General features: G+C 49.7%; 1 protein-coding gene and 1 long non-coding RNA gene across 3 annotated transcripts in view; one reads left to right on the top strand and one right to left on the bottom strand.

The window, feature by feature from the left end:
* Positions 1-16,090, top strand: part of LOC136549549 (trans-resveratrol di-O-methyltransferase-like) — a 155,929-nt gene that overhangs the window by 90,813 nt on the left and 49,026 nt on the right. For both annotated transcript variants that reach the window (XR_010781947.1, XR_010781948.1), the window contains exon 4: positions 125-188. The gene's annotated coding sequence lies outside the window, so the exon portion shown is untranslated. The remainder of the gene's footprint in view (positions 1-124; positions 189-16,090) is intronic.
* LOC136549551 (uncharacterized) lies at positions 3,015-5,245 on the bottom strand. The gene is made up of 3 exons (XR_010781949.1): positions 4,368-5,245; positions 3,353-4,278; positions 3,015-3,057 (listed from the first exon to the last, which is right to left on the bottom strand). It is a non-coding gene; the product is annotated as an uncharacterized lncRNA (long non-coding RNA).

Raw genomic sequence — 16,090 nt, forward strand, 5'->3', positions numbered from 1 at the left:
GGCTGCATATGTTAGGCTACGATATGTGTAGTGATACTGGTGTGCACATGAGCACGCATATTATACATAATAAGCATCAGGTAGCAGCTGCGCAGATGCTGATGCCGATCTTGTTATCTGGCAGTACCTTGTTGTTCTGTTCGAAGCATCAGGGGCTGGTGGATGAATCTGTGTATGCATCTAGATGTGTAAGTTATACGTGGTATTTAAAGTATATGATAAAGTTGGCAAATGGCGATGGACAATCGGTGTACCTGATTCTTGGTAGCGGCACATATAAAATGGATGTGCATACAGAGCAGCAAGTAAATTTGTCTAGAAAATAATTTCCTAAAACACTTCTTTATCAAAATCAGAATAGTGATTTAGGAATTCTTATGGAAAATAAATTCCCAAAAGCCATGGAACGTTCGCAGGAATTGTGTAAAATTTGACCACACACTTAAAGGAAAATCTCTACTAAAAGGCTGAAGGCCATGTGTGTCAAAATCATTTTATCGTAAACAATTTTCTTAGTGATTGGTATCATATTTGGCTTTCATGTTTGTATGTTTTGTGTGTAGAGAGGTAAGCGACAATTTTTTGCATCATTGCATTGATCGTGTTACCTGAAGGTCCCCAATGGCCTGGATACGTACCTTCTGCCAATTTGGAAATTTCTCAAAGAGATATTCTATTAGTATCCGGAACTACATGATCAGAAACATACCTAGTTAGCACGGTGCAGGTGCAGCGGTAAGCAGTCTCAATCTCTTACGCCACCCGTTGGAACACAAGGCACAAACTTGTCCAACACCCAAGGCACACACAACCTGGCACTCACTGATAATTGCCTTTGCCAACAAGATCTTACTGCAAGCGGAGGACCATAGTACAGAACTCCTTTGGCTGGAGACATGCCAAACTTGTCGAACTTGTCCGTATGCTCCACAGGATAGTGAACAGTCTGCATCAGTTTTGATAGAAATTAGCAAATTGTGGAACACAAGCAATAGTACAATACCAAGAGCAGAAGGTCAATTAGCATCTAACTACCTCCTAGAGCTCCCTCTTGACACTCTCCAGCCAAGCAATATCCTCCCAAGAGGACTTGGACAACCTAAATCCTGCAGGTTGGCAGACCAACGCTGCACCGCCACTGTGCCACCACTGACGATGTCATCGAAGGTATTGCCATTGATAAAGACATTAAAAATTGCAGATGTATTAGGCCATTGCAGGCTATAGCAGATATACAAGAAGGTGGGCAGCAGATAGAGAGTGTATTTTCACCAAGATAAAAGTACCAAAGCAGTTCAATCATGACTATGTAAAAATAAAATGGTGACAACCGAAATCTATTGCCAATGATGAAGACACTAAAAATTGCAGATGTATTAGGCAATTGCAAGGCTATAGTAGATATACAAGAAGGTGGGCAGTAGAGAGAGTAATTTCACCAAGATAAAAATAATAAAAGCAGTTCAATCATGACTATGTAAAAATAAAATTTCCAAAGCAAGTAAAAAATGCCTAGATCACAGTACAAGGCATGTTACCTCTGTAATCCAATCTCACACAGGGTTTGTTCATAGAACATCAAAATTGGAGAACTCAAACAAAATTGCAGAGTTGTACCGACTGTGTACATGAAAACTGAATTTTCTGAAATTAGCAATTTGCACAGATATTTAGCTAGCAGCATGAATAAAGAGAGTAGGAAATATGAGTACTAGGATAAATTAAAACGGAACAAGGCACAGTGTGTCATCTAGTTAGCCTAAGATGTTGTAGACTTTTAACTGACACCGGAAAAGAACAAAACATTATATATAGGAGTACACAATACTGATTTTTTTATTGATGTGACGATACGTGGATGTTGTCCCAAAAAAATGAGAAACTAAAACCGTCGATTATCAATTTTGTCCCAAATCTCAATAAACATGAATATAAGACCATAGACCACAAGAGCGTGGGACTCATGGAGCATAACAGAGCACATCATATTTGAGGTAAGAGGAAAAAATATTTTTTCCAACGAGCCTCGACTATCAATTTTACCCCAAATTTCAAAAAACATGAATATAAGTGTCGACAGAATATCATCGGCAGTCACTACTGGAGACGGCCTCTTTGCTGAGGGCCTGAGGCCCTCGGCAAAGGCCCATTAACCCTCGGCAAAGGCTTTGCCGAGGGCGGCCCTCGGGAAAGAGCTTTCGGGGAATTTTGAGTCGGCGAAGAGGGTCTTTGCCGAGGGCTCTTTATCGGGCACTCGGCAAAGCCTTTGCCGAGGGCTGGAGCGACACTCGGCAAAGAAAAGCAGCCGTCACGGCGCCGGCGCCTAGGACGGAGTCTTTGCCGAGGGCCGTCTCCGGGGACCCTTGGCAAAGAATTATTCTTTTTTTTAAAAAAAATCTTTGACGAGGGCCTCCAACCATGGCCCTCGGCAAAGAAATGTGCAGAATTTTTCCAAAAAATCTTTGCCGAGGGCTTCCACGCAGGCCCTCGGCAAAGAAATTTTATTTTTTTTAAAAAAAGTCTTTGCCGAGGGCCTCCAACCATGGCCCTCGGCAAAGAAATGTTGCAGAAATTTTATTTTTTTTAAAAAAAAATCTTTGTCGAGGGCAATGGGACGGCCCTCGGCAAAGGACCCTTCTTTGCCGAGGGCCTTGGTCATTGCCCTCGGCAAAGAGGCAGAAATTTAATTTTTTTTTTGTTTTTTGCATTCCGTCGACACAAGCATTTCATATATATACATATATATATATCAACCATCACATATATATATCACACAGAACCCATTTTCTCACAATATATCACAACCATAATTGTGAACCACAAATCACAATATATTACAACGACAAGTCACATGTTCCTCATCATTCACATGTTTATTACGACAAGTTCATGAAATCCAAGCACAATTCAGAACCATAAACCACAAATATTACAATAAAGTCCAACCACATCACCTAGCACTAGTCCTCATCAAGGTAGCCTATGAGACGGTGGTGAAGGAAAGGCGGGATCACCCGATGATGCACTACCAAATTGATTGGAACCCGCAGACGGAGGCTGCACAAAGGAGCAGAGATTGCATGTGTGAGTAATCCGAGAAAACAGTTTTGGAACTTAGAGATTGCATCTAGTAATCTAGGAATACAAAAAAATTAGACTCAATTGAAAATTTCGGTAGCACCTCCCCTGCACGGGGAGGTTTCCAAAACCTGCAAGAAACAACGGCACGAACGCCGACATCCACAACGGCACGAACGCCGATATCCACAACGGCACGAAGGCCGACATCCACAACAGCACGAAGGCCGACATACATGCAAAGCACAAGCGAAAAGTGAACTTTCATACTTACAGGAGTAGCTGCAGGAGTAGGAGGTGGAGGAGCTGAAAACTGCACAGGTACACCCGATGCTTGCCCAAGACTTTGCATGATCACCATCATCTCCGCCATCTGCTTCTACGCGGCCTCGAACGCGACCTGCTGGGCCTGCAGCTGTGCGGTCAGTTCCGTGTTCTGCTCTTGACTTTGCCTTTTTGTTTCTTGCAGCTCGGCCTGCAATATTTCACTCCAATGTATCAGTAATGCAAATCTAATTTAGGTGTGTAAATATCAATGTACGACGAGTAAAACAGGAATTACCTGGAGTGCCTGGACCTGCTGCAGTGCTGGAGAAGGCCGTGAGCGTATGGGCTAGCTGGAGCTCGTGCTCTATGCTCGGATAGCGTCGAGGGAGGGAACAGTGGTGGAGTTGATGGCGCCATCTACAATCCATAGCCGTCCATGCTTCTTGCCTCCTCCGAGCCTCATGATCGTCTCTACATCAATGGGCTCAGTGCGCACATTGTAATCTTCCCCATAGATCTCCCTTACCGAGGACGTGTACTCTTGGACTTTAATGTATACGTTTGGGTCGGAGTACACCTGGGGCGGGGCAGCCAGGTCAAAGGAGACAGAGGACGACGCCCTGCCCATGTGGTACATAGCCCATGCAGAGAACTCCGAGACCTCCTCGCCTAGGTGCGCAGCCTCCTGCGAGAAAGACGGTAAGATGGTGACAAATCAAGAAGAATTGAGCATCAAAATAAATCAAAGAAATCACTTACGTATGCTTGTTTGTATCCGGGGAGGCTGCGGCTGCCTTGATGGTGAGTTGGATCTTGCCTCATCAGACGCTGTTCCCACAGCCTCTCGTGCGTGCCAACAAAGTCCTGTGATAACCACTTGTCCACGATCATGGCCCAGCACTCGGGATACGATCGGCACCACCAAGGAATCACCTACAAGTCATCGAGTATTTGACATATAAGAAGATGAAATTGAACCTACTTAATATCAAAATGAATCATTATGAATGTTATTCGCCTACCTCAAGGTACTGGTCCCGGGTCAGCGTAATCAGTCTTGCTTGAGGCTTGGGGAGGGACCGCTTAAGTACCGACCTATAGTAGTCTATGTGGGCTTGGACGCGCCCATGGTGGTGCATCTCGGTGACGTACTTCCTACAAGCTGCGGCAGCCGCCCTATCCGTCTGGGCCTCAAGTCCTTCTACGGCCTTGAAAATTTTCTGCATACAAAACCGATGTATCCATTCATTATTTCAATAAAACATTTAACCAATGAATGAGATGTATTAAGCAATGTTGTGCGAGAGAAACTTACCCAAAACTCTGCCAATACCCGCTCTTGCTTGTTGTAGTAAGTGTCATCCGTGACCAGCGCGTACCTGTCCCAGTTGGAGGCCGGCTCCCGCACCACCGGCTCTTCGGACAGTTGCACAATGCCGGGGTACCATTTCCTGCACAAAACACCAAGGATGCTCGCGGGGGTGCGTGCTGGAGTACCTGACAAAACCAACCAGGCCCTACATAAGTGATTAAGAAAATTTATCAGTTTCTCTTATGATTTCCAACATATCTTATGATGTAGTTGTGATAACATCTATAGTTACTTACCTCTTTGCCATAGGCCGAATCACTGGGCGGTTGTGAGGAAGCGAAACCAGAGGGAGGCTCGTGGGACCTCGCTCGTAGGGAGTCTGGGTAGCGGTACCCCCTCCGTCGCCCTCGAGCCCCTCGCCTCCCTCGCCCTCGAGCGCCTCGCCTCCCTCGCCCATCTGCTGACCCCTCTCGTCCTCCGACGAGGATGTGGCCGTGGCCGTCACGTGCTCCTCCTCCAGCACCTCGTCACATGGCGAGGGAGGAGATCGCTGCCTCCTACGGCTGCTGCCCCTGGTCCTCCTCTTGTCCCCTCCTACGGATGCTGCCCCAGACGATGACCCCTCACCTCGAAGGAGAGGGCGATCTCTCCCATAAACCGAGGGCGTGTCACGGCGTGGACGTCTGCTCGCCATCTTTGTTCAATCTCCTGCAATCACAAAGAATGAACAAGACTAATTAGTACATATATTAGAAATAGATTCAAAATATATAAACAAAACACAAATTAAAAAAAACATAGTATTACATGTACTAGGAATAATCTTCATGATTGGGATCATAGGTCTCATCATCACTGTCAAAATTGTCCAAATGGGCAACACTATCCGAAGGTTCTATGTTGTCATCGTAGTCATTGCCTAGAAGTATTCGCTCAAGCATTGTTATGTCCTTAGCATTTACCACCACATCTCCATCGACCTCGCCATCAACCATTTCGTTGTCTACTTCCATTTCGATTGCTTCGAGTAAGACTATCTCAAACATGCCTGGTAGCCCATCTTCTTGATAGAACTGTCCATCATATGTGTTTGCGTTGAAGTTGTAATCATCATCGTTTGGGGCAGGTAGTTTACCGTGTGGAGATACCTGGTGCACAATAGCCCAACCCTTAAGATCCTCTTTGTCTTGGTTGGCATATCGAGTATAATACACCTGCACAGCCTGTTGAGCCACAATGTAGACATCTTTTCTAGGATAGATGGAATCTTCTCGAATCTCGACTAGCCCAAGATGAGGGGTTCGTCTCGTTGATCGAGGATTAAACTAGTGGCATTTGAACATGATAGGTTTAAGAGGTTTGTCTCCATGAAATGAGAGTTCATAGATTTCCTCAACTCTACCATGATAGTCGAGGCCATTAGTGCCGGGCGTACAAACTCCGCTATTTGTGGTTTTTCGTTTGGGCCGAATCTGCTCGTAACTTGTTGTGTGGAAGCGATATCCGTTCACGTCATAGCCGATAAATGACTTCACCCTAATGTCACAGCCGTTTGCAACCTGTTTCAACTCATCACTCATGGACGAACTGGTCTGGGCCTGCAAGGTGAAGCATGATAGATCGTTATATTAATCAAACGTACGATCACCTTGGACGATCGAACGTACAAGCTAAATTGGACATTACCTTTTGTTTGAACCAAGAAATAAAACCAGGCCTCCCCGCTCCCACACCCCGCGAAACAAGGGTGTCTTGTTCATGCGAGGTAGGATCCCTTGATTGATGCCAGAATTCACAAACAAATTCCCTGTCCGAACGAGAATCAATGGGGTTGGATGCAGAATAGTGACGGCGTATTGAATTGAGATGGTTGAGAACTTACTTGATGAACGGCTGCACCTCGGTAAGGTTATTCAACACATATAGCATGATACTACGCCACTCTTCATTTCCCAATAGCTTCAGGGTTGATCCACTTGCGCTGTCGAGTTGGCCTTGGAAAAGGCTGAGGGTCGATTCATTTTCGCCAGCATTGTAACAAGGGAGTGGATTATGATTGCTAGGAAGGTTCGGCTTGTAGTATTGCGTTGTGAAGTTTGCCACCTCCTCCCGAAGGCATGCCTCTGCAATGGAAGCCTCAATTCTAGCTTTATTTGTACATTTTTTGCGAAGAGTCTTTAGACATCTCTCGATTGGATAGCACCAATGGGCCTGCACGGGCCCCCCCAAACATGCCTCGGACGGGAGGTGCACAATCAGATGCTGCATCGGCAAGAAGAAGCCGAGTGGAAAGATCTTCTCCAGCTTACAGAGCAACACAGGTGCCGCTTTTTCCAAGTCCTGAGCGATGGCCCTAGATATCTCCTTGGTACAAAGCTGGCGAAAGAAAAAGCTCAACTCTGCCAGCACTAGCCAAACATGCTCAGGGACATAGCCTCGGACCATCGCTGGAAGAAGCCGCTCAATCCATATGTGGTAGTCATGACTCTTCATCCCGTTGACTCGCAGAGTGCCTAAGTTCACTCCCCTACTAAGGTTTGCTGTATATCCATCTGGGAACATTAACGTCTGGATCCATTTTAGTACTTCCCTCCTTTGATCGATTTGCAAGACGAAATTGACCTTAGGCCTTTTCCGGTTCTTGTTTCGGCCACTAGGAGGCTGCATCGCTTGATTTGGTCTATCGCACAACGTCGCTAGGTCCACTCTAGCCTTAACATTGTCCTTAGACTTGTCAGTGTCCATGAGAGTTTCCCAAAGTGCCTCAGCGATATTCTTTTCAGTGTGCATTACATCAATATTATGTGGCAGAAGAAGGTCATCGAAATAGGGGAGCCTCATCAAGCCGGACTTATGAGTCCACATATGTTCCTCACCATATCCCACAAAACCACCTTCTTCATTGGGCACCAGAGCATCTATCTAAGCACGAACCTCGGCACCAGTCCTCAAGTGCGGTTTAGGGTCTGTCACTTTGACACCTTTCGTAAAGCTCTTGATGTCTTCTCTAAATTCATGGTCTAGAGGGAGGAACTGACGATGCTGGTCGAACGATGAATACTTGCCACCCTTCTTCAACCAAATGAACCTCACAGCTTCCTTGCATATTGGGCATGGGAACTTCCCATGAACACACTAGGTAGCAAATAACCCATACGCCAGGAAGTCATGCAGGGAGTAGTGGTACCAAACGTGCATTTTGAAGCTTGTCTTTGTAGCTCGGTTGTATGTCCATACCCCCTTCTCCCAAGCGTGGATCAATTCATCAATCACAGGCTCCATGAACACACCCATATTACTCCCCAGGTGTCCAGGAATTATCAACGACAAGAATATGTTATGCCGTTGAAAGGAGATGCCGGGAGGGAGATTGAGGGGGATAACAAAAACGGGCCAGCATGTGTATGGGGCAGATTGAACCCATCTGTTGCCAGCGCGACACATACATTGCGGGCCTCAGCTGCTTTGTCATGATGTTTGTCATTGAAGTACGTCCATGCTTCAGTATCAGATGGATGTACCATCTTCCCAGGATTGTACCATTTGCCATCTTTGTGCCATGTCATCTGTTTCTTGGATTCCTTGATCATGAATAGCCATTGGATCCTCGGTAGGAAAGGAAGGTGCCGTAGCACTCTCGCGGGGATCGAAAGTTGTTTTTTCTAACCATCACCAGAGTCTACCTCCAGGTACCTGGAGGATTTACACTTCGGACAGTAATTTGCGTCCTTGTGTTCTTTCCTAAATAGGACGCACCCCTTTGGACAAACATGTATCTTGTCATATGGCATCTTAAGCATACACAGGAGTTTCTCTGCCTCGTACAAGTTCGTTGGCAAAGTGTGCTTCTCCGGTAGCATGGTGCCAAACACGGCCAACATCTTATCGAAGCCTTCTCGACTTAGGTTTAACTCGGCCTTCAACCCCATTATGCGTCCAACCACATCCAGCTGAGAAATCGTTGTACGCTCATGAAGGGGTTTCTGTGCCGAGTGCAACATTTTGTAGAAGTCCTTTGTGGATTCCTCCATCTCCTCCTTCTCACGTCGTTCAGCGAAGTGAGCTTGGTGGGCGTCATCTAGCATGTCTGCTACCCCGGCATCATCATCAAAAGCCTCGAGGCGTGCTCTCACCACCTCCGCTCTTATATGATCTGCTTCACCATGGTAGATCCACTGCTGGTAGCCAGGTGTATAACCATTGAACACAAGATGTCTACCCATGGTCTTCTCGTCTACCTTTCTCCTATTGTCACATTTGCTACAGGGACACCAAACTAAAGAATGTCCTCCTGCTCCTAGGCCAAATGCATGTTTCAAGAAACGATCTGTCCCCTTCACCCATTCATAGTCGTAGTCACTGCCGCTTCTCCAGCCCGTGTACATCCACTAACGGTCCTCCATCCTTTAACATTTACATCACAGAGTATTGTGACCATCAATTGCATCTACGCGGTGTTCCTAATGTCTAATAGGTGAGGATAGGTCCTAATCCCACCCCCGCGGATGCGTAGATGAGGTCAGTTTCTAGGCTCCGCTCCTCTCCGAGACAGAATTTTGGCAGCACCTCCCTGCTGTTCTCCTGATACATGTCCTGCCAGGGAGAGTGTGTATCCAGAGAACAATAGGGAAGAGCTGCTAAAACTTGGTCTCGGACTGGAGCAGACCATGGAAACTAACCCATCCACGCATCCGCGGGCTGTCCAAAAAACATGGACAATCCGAAACAGATACGGTCGTAGATATGTAAAGATCCACATACCTACGACCGTATCTCTTTCGGACGGGAGACGCCTAACTGGGTTACGCGATCTAAGACAATGATACGGGAGGAGGGCTTATTTATACCTAGGGTGGCGGTGGAGTCAGGCTAGCGGGGCAGTGGCGAGTTGGGGCAGTGACGAGGCGATGCTGTGCAGGCAGACCCGCAATGCCGACGAAGAGGATCGGGGTCGCCGAGTCCCCTCTGATGTGCTCTTCTCTGCAAAAGAAGAAACACAATACTATAAGTTGAAAATTTCGGCAAAACCTCCCCTGTACAGGGAGGTTTCCAAAACCTGCAAGAAAAAACCGGCACGATGGCCGACAACCACATATCAAGGGAACAAATACGGCACGATGGCCGATAGCCAGATATATATTAATCCACCACCAACACACCACCACCTCCACCACCACGACCACACCACCACCACCACAACCACCACACTACCACAACCACCACGACCACAACCACACCACCACCACCACAACCTCCACCACCATGACCACACCACCATGACCACACCACCACCACCACCACCACCACACTACCACCACGACCACGACCACGACCACACCACGACATCCACCACAACGACCATGACCACACCACCACATCCACCACAACGACCACACCACCACATCCACCACAACGACCACACCACCACCACCTCAACGAACACACTACCCTCCTTCTCCACCTCCACCTCCACCTCGACCTCCACCTAGACCTCCCCCTTCACCAGCATTGTACACCATGAAGCGAGGGAAGGGCATACCTAGACGTCGGAGGGACGTCGAAGGCCGCGGATGGGGCGAGGGTTGCGGACGGGGCGGCATCAAGGGGCCGGGGCAGGGCACCTCCTCCTCCTCTCTTCTCGGCCTCCTCTCTTCTCTTGTTCCCCTTCTCCTCTTCCTCCCTTTCTCCCACCTTCTGCTCGGAACGGGGGCGGGCATGGCAGACGGCGTGGACGGGGTTGGCGGGTGGCGCGGGGTCCTCCTTCTCAGGTGGCTGGCGGATGGCGCGGAGGTTCTCCTCCTCCTCGGGGCGGGCCGGTCGGCGGGCGGCGCGGCCGGGGCGGGGCACCTCCGGTGGGTTGAGGCGAGCGGCAGGGTGGGGCTCCTCCGGTGGCCTGCTCCTCCTCTGGCGGCCAGGGGCCGGGGGCGCGTGGGGTGGTGGTGGCGGCCGGGCGCGCTGCGGCTGCCGGGCGTGGGGCGCGCAGGGGCAGCGCGGTGGTGGGCGGCGGGGCGCGTAGGGCGGCCGGCCACGCTACGGCGGGGGGCGTGGGGTGGTCGGGCGAGCTACGGCAGGCCACGCGGGGCGCGGGGCAGCGACGGGGTGCACAGCGGTGGCGTCAAGCGTTCTGTGGGCGGGGAACTTGGGCTCTGGCCGATTTACGGTTGGGCCCTTTGCCGAGGGCCCTGATCCAGGGCCCTCGGCAAAGATTTTTTTAAAATATTCTTTGCCGAGGGCCATTGGCCAGGCCCTCAGCAAAGACCCCCTTTGCCGAGGGCCAGGCTAGGCCCTCGGCAAAGATTTTTTTTTTGGTCCGTGGGCGGGGAATTTGGGCCGCTGGCCGATTTAGGGTTGGGTCCTTTGCCAAGGGCCCAGATCCCAGGCCCTCGGCAAAGATTTTTTATATTTTTTTTAAATATTCTTTGCCGAGGGCCATTGGCCAGGCCCTCGGCAAAGACCCCCTTTGCCGAGGGTTAGGCTAGACCCTCGGCAAAGAGTTTTTTTTTGTTTTTTTAACCCAGTTTTTTTGTGGTGCTATAATGCATTATTTAAATCTCAATTTTAAAATTTGGGACAAATTTAAATATATCAAAAAAAGTCAAATTTGGCCCAAATTTTAAAATTAAGATTTAAATAATGCATTATAGCACCACAAAAAAACTGGGTTCAAAAAACCAAAAAAAAACTCTTTGCCGAGGGTCTAGCCTGGCCCTCGGCAAAGGGGGTCTTTGCTGAGGGCCTGGCCAATGGCCCTCGGCAAAGAATATTTAAAAAAATAAAAAAATCTTTGTCGAGGGTCCAGGATCTGGGCCCTCGGCAAAGGACCCAACCCTAAATCGGCCAGCGGCCCAAATTCCCCGCCCACGGACAAAAAAAATCTTTGCCGAGGGCCTAGCCTAGCCCTCGGCAAAGGGGGTCTTTGCCAAGGGCCTGGCCAATGGCCCTCGGCAAAGAATATTTAAAAAAAATAAAAAATCTTTGCCGAGGGCCTGACGGCGGGCACTCGGCAAAGACTGACGCCAGTGGCCACCGTGACCCATCCGGCCATATTTGCCGAGGGCTAGGCCCTCGGCAAAGATTTATTTTGCCGAGGGCCGTTTGTTTGCCGAGGGCTAGGCCCTCGGCAAAGGCTTCTTTGCCGAGGGCCTAGCTTTGCCGAGGGCTCCTAGGGCTGGCCCTCGGTAAAGACCCCCTTTGCCGAGTGCCCGAGATCTAGCCCTCGACAAACCAAGAAGCCCTCGGCAAAGAGGACGTCTCCAGTAGTGAGTCCTCCGAGGGGTTTCCCACGAAGGTAGATTGATCGGCAGAGGAGCGTGAGATCAAGAACAAGAAGGCAACAGAGACACACGAGTTAGACAGGTTCAGGCCATCAGTATGACGTAATACCCTACTCCTGTGGTCTGTTGGTTTGTATTAGCTATCGTATGATATTACGTGTGTTTGGAGGGGTCCCTGCCCGCCTTATATAGTCCGGGGAGCAGGGTTATAAGTCGGTTAGATCTGAGAGATAACCAAAAAGTAATAACTGATTACAGGAATCTTGGGATCATACATATCCTAACAGATCTATTAGTATCTTCAGGATATCGTCCAGATGTCTTGTGGAAGCCACCGACCAGAGTCGTGCCCTGCAAGGCTTCATCTTGTGGCCTAGGCCACCCTTGCGGGCGTAGCCCATGTGGTCTGTCATGGGTATCCGGGGTCATACCCCCCATAGCTAATCCCCGAGCGCCTTGTACCCATAGTGCAACACCGTCTTGAGCTTGTCCGAGCAGGTGCAAACGAAGCCAAGCAGTCGAAACTCATGGTCCGACCACATTGAAGAGCTACCGAGCAGCGCATACTGTAACCGAGCAATTCAAACCATAGCTGAGCAGCATAACCCAAGCACGGCTTGCCATAAGGGTGTAAGGAGCTCAACTTCAGAATCGAAAATTTCTTCGCAGTGGAACAAGTGTGCCCACTTAGAGTCCGACCACGAGAAAAGGAGATAGTCTTCTTCAACTTCAAGAGGCGTGGAGTCTTCCAAAATAAAGCAAGCACATTCACCGCGAGGTAAAGTGTGCCCACTTAGTTCCCGAGCCTGATAGTAGATGACATAGTCATGTGGTGCCAGGGTCCAAAGTAGAAGAATAGTAAAAGACCCGCTGAGCAGGCAGCCAGTCCTCGAGCGTAGCCCTAAAATGAGAGAGAGCACATTCACCGCAAGGTGAAGTGTGCCCACTTAGTCCCTAAGCCTGATAGTAGATGAGATAGTCATGTGGTGCCAGGGTCCAAAGTAGAAGAATAGTAAAAGACCAGCCGAGCAGGCAGCCAGTCCTCGAGCCATTTACGGACATATCTGAAAAACCCAACTATGAAGAGAAAACTGGAGTAATGGTTGTACAGAAACTATTTTTGAGCCTAAATAAATGGCGGAGAAGTCGGCAATTATTCGGCAAGTAATAACCAATCGGCGGCGACAAATGAGCGACATGGGCTGCGATTGCGTAAAAGCCCAGGCTAAGGCCCATTGAGCCACGTCGGAGAATTCGGAGGGGCGCAAATCACGGGAACAGTTTCCCAAAAACCCTCGCATGCGAAAGGATGGGGAAAGTGCTTTATAACAGCATCGCCGCTTCCCATGTTCATACCTTTGCCACTTTGCCATCCCATCTTCATCCTCAGTCCTCACATTTCTAGATTCGAATCCACGCACGCTCCCGATACCAGTCCCCATCTAGATCTAAGAGATGGCGCTGAAGAGGAGAGCTGTGAACCCGAAGAAGGCAAGCCCAAAGAAAGCAGGAGCAGGAGCCAGTCGTGACGAAGAGTGGGTGCCGTCGCATACGGGGGAAGCAGAGCTCGAGAGATTGGTGGAGGCGGGCGTGCTTCCTGATTGCGTCACTGCCGGATGGCGGCCAGCCAGCGGTGAGCCCTTCCCGATGCCCAACACTGATGAAGCTGTAGTTTTTGAGGATTATTTCTGACGTGGGTTGGGGTTCCCTATTCATCTGTTCTTGCGGGATCTGCTGGAGTTCTGTGCGGTTAGTCTGTGCAATCTCCACCCCAACACCATATTACACATCTCGATCTTTATCCATTTCTATGAGGCGTTTCTAGGGGTTCTACCGCACTTCAACCTCTTCAGACACCTGTTCTGGTTGAAGAAGAAAGGCGGCGGTGGTTCCAAGGTGGTCGGCGGCGTATATCTACAGCTCTGGGATGGAATGGCCAGCGAGTACATTAATGTACCACTGAACACTTCTCTGAAAGGGTGGAATTCCAAGTGGTTCTACATGAAACAGAGTCACCCTGCAATCCACTGCGACGTCCACCATATCCCGGAGAACCAGAGGAGCTGGTCAAAGAAACCGAACAGTGCTGACATGGAACAAGTGAGGGAGCTCCTCGACCTGATTAAAGGCATGGAAATTAGAGGCGAACTGGTGGTAGCAAGCTTCATAGTGCACCGCGTCCAGCCATGCAAAGAGAGGGCCCACCCGGGCTTTGACTATAGAGGTGATGACGATGGGACCCGAGAGAGGACGGAGTGGCTGACAAAGAAGAATGTCCTAGAGCGGACCACAAAGCTTTTCACTCCCAACATTTCATTCATCTGGCCAAAGCAAACAAGGGCCTTCAATTGCACATATCCGCCTCCTCAGGTAATCATCTCGATTTTTTATTCCCGATACTTTTAACCCTGAAGCATTGCCGAGTAGTGAGCTGATTCACTTATGCAAAGATCCATTCGTAGGAAAGAGCGGTGTATTTCTCTGGCGTGCCTAGGAGTGATTGGCCGAGGGGGGTAGATGCCCAGCCTCGGCTCGGCCATAGGAAGATGCTGCCAGCGCCTCCTTAGAGTCCGGAGGCACCGACATTGGTCGGACAGAGAGTTCGCCCCCGGTGTTAGAGAAAGTCTGGGGGAAGAGAGCAGCGGTAGACGAGCCAGCCCAGAAGAAGAGAAAGACGGCGGCTGCCGCTACCCTCAAACTGGGCGACATCTCACTTGAAGGTGACAAGACCACTCGAACGCGAAGGACTGTGGTGATCGAGTGGTCTGATGACGATGAAACTCCAGTTGCTCCTTCTTCGAGCATGCAGGCACCTCCGCACAGCACACGCATGGAAGAGCAATCAAAAGGAAATGAAAAAGTCCCTGAGCAGCGAGCAAGTGGATTCCCCGAGCATCAGGCGAAGAAAATCCCCACGCAGCAAACGATGGAAGTCCCCGCTGGGCGGGCGACGAGAGTCCCCGAGCAACAGGCAGAGGTAAACCTAGAGTGATGGGTAGGAGAAGTCTCGAAGCAGTAGGCGGAGCAGAGGCTGACTCTAGAAGAAGCGAGACCTCTACCCCAGTGCACGGGAGTCGACCCATAGCCCCTTCTGGGGGCTCGGGCAGGAATCACCAATTCAAAAAAATTTACCGGCAGAACAAACAGTAAGTATCCTCATGTTGGAGCTACTTTGCTGTCTTATCTTAGCTTTTTTGGTGCTTTGATGAAATGATCTGATGCAGTGCAAGGCATACAGAGGGTCCGGACCCGTCCGCCCACACTGACGAGCAGCCTCGGGCTGATCCCGAAGTGGAGGCAGCGCCGACGGTTCCTATATCAAAATCCCCGAGTGCTCGGTAGCCGGCAGAAGAGTCAACCACCGCTAGGGGTGGACTTGGAGACGGTGAGAGGTCGACACTGGGGGGGCGGGTCATTGACAATACCCGAAGCAATGACGGGTACTGCCGGACCCTCGGGATTTGAAGCTGGAGTTGTCGGCGATGCACCAGAATCCAGGTCGGTGAATCCAGTGGCATCCGAGGAGCTAACAGCGCCGCCTAAGGCATCACAGGGCATGGTCGGTCCCACTGTTCGGCCGCAGAGCTCCCTGGCGGGGCCTCCAGTTGAAGCGGAGGAGGACAAAGTGGAAGAGATCGTTCGTGCCGAACCTCAAACCCAATCCGTTCGAATCCTCCGCAAGCGCGGCGACGAAGTGGTAATTGTCGAAGAGGAGGACACCCCCAAGGAGATAAGAAGATTGAAATCCTCCCTCACCAGAGTAATAAAACAAATCGAGGTTAGTACTGAATCCTGAATACTCGTCTTTGATGTTGGAGACCGAATTCCTTTATTGTCACCATGCCTTTTCAGGGGATAACTCGGACTGCCGAACACTAGCACCAGTTGATAAAGAGGATAGAGCCCCTCACTGAGGAGAACCAAAAACTCAAGGAGGTGATGAACCTCTCAGAGAGAAATACCTAGAGGGCCCGGCGTGAGCAAGACCTTGTTGAATCCAACGCGTGGGACCTAGAGCACCAGAGGGGGGTCCTATCTGAGCAGCTGGCCGCTATGTTCGAATAGCTGTGGAGCAAGTCCGAGCAGCTAGCCACTGCCTCCACACAACTGAAGGATGCTTCCAAGCAATTGGAGCAGCTACAGAAAATCTTCGAGCTGA

The sequence above is a fragment of the Miscanthus floridulus genome, chromosome 4, assembly GCF_019320115.1.
Source record: "Miscanthus floridulus cultivar M001 chromosome 4, ASM1932011v1, whole genome shotgun sequence".
Lineage (NCBI taxonomy): Eukaryota > Viridiplantae > Streptophyta > Magnoliopsida > Poales > Poaceae > Miscanthus > Miscanthus floridulus.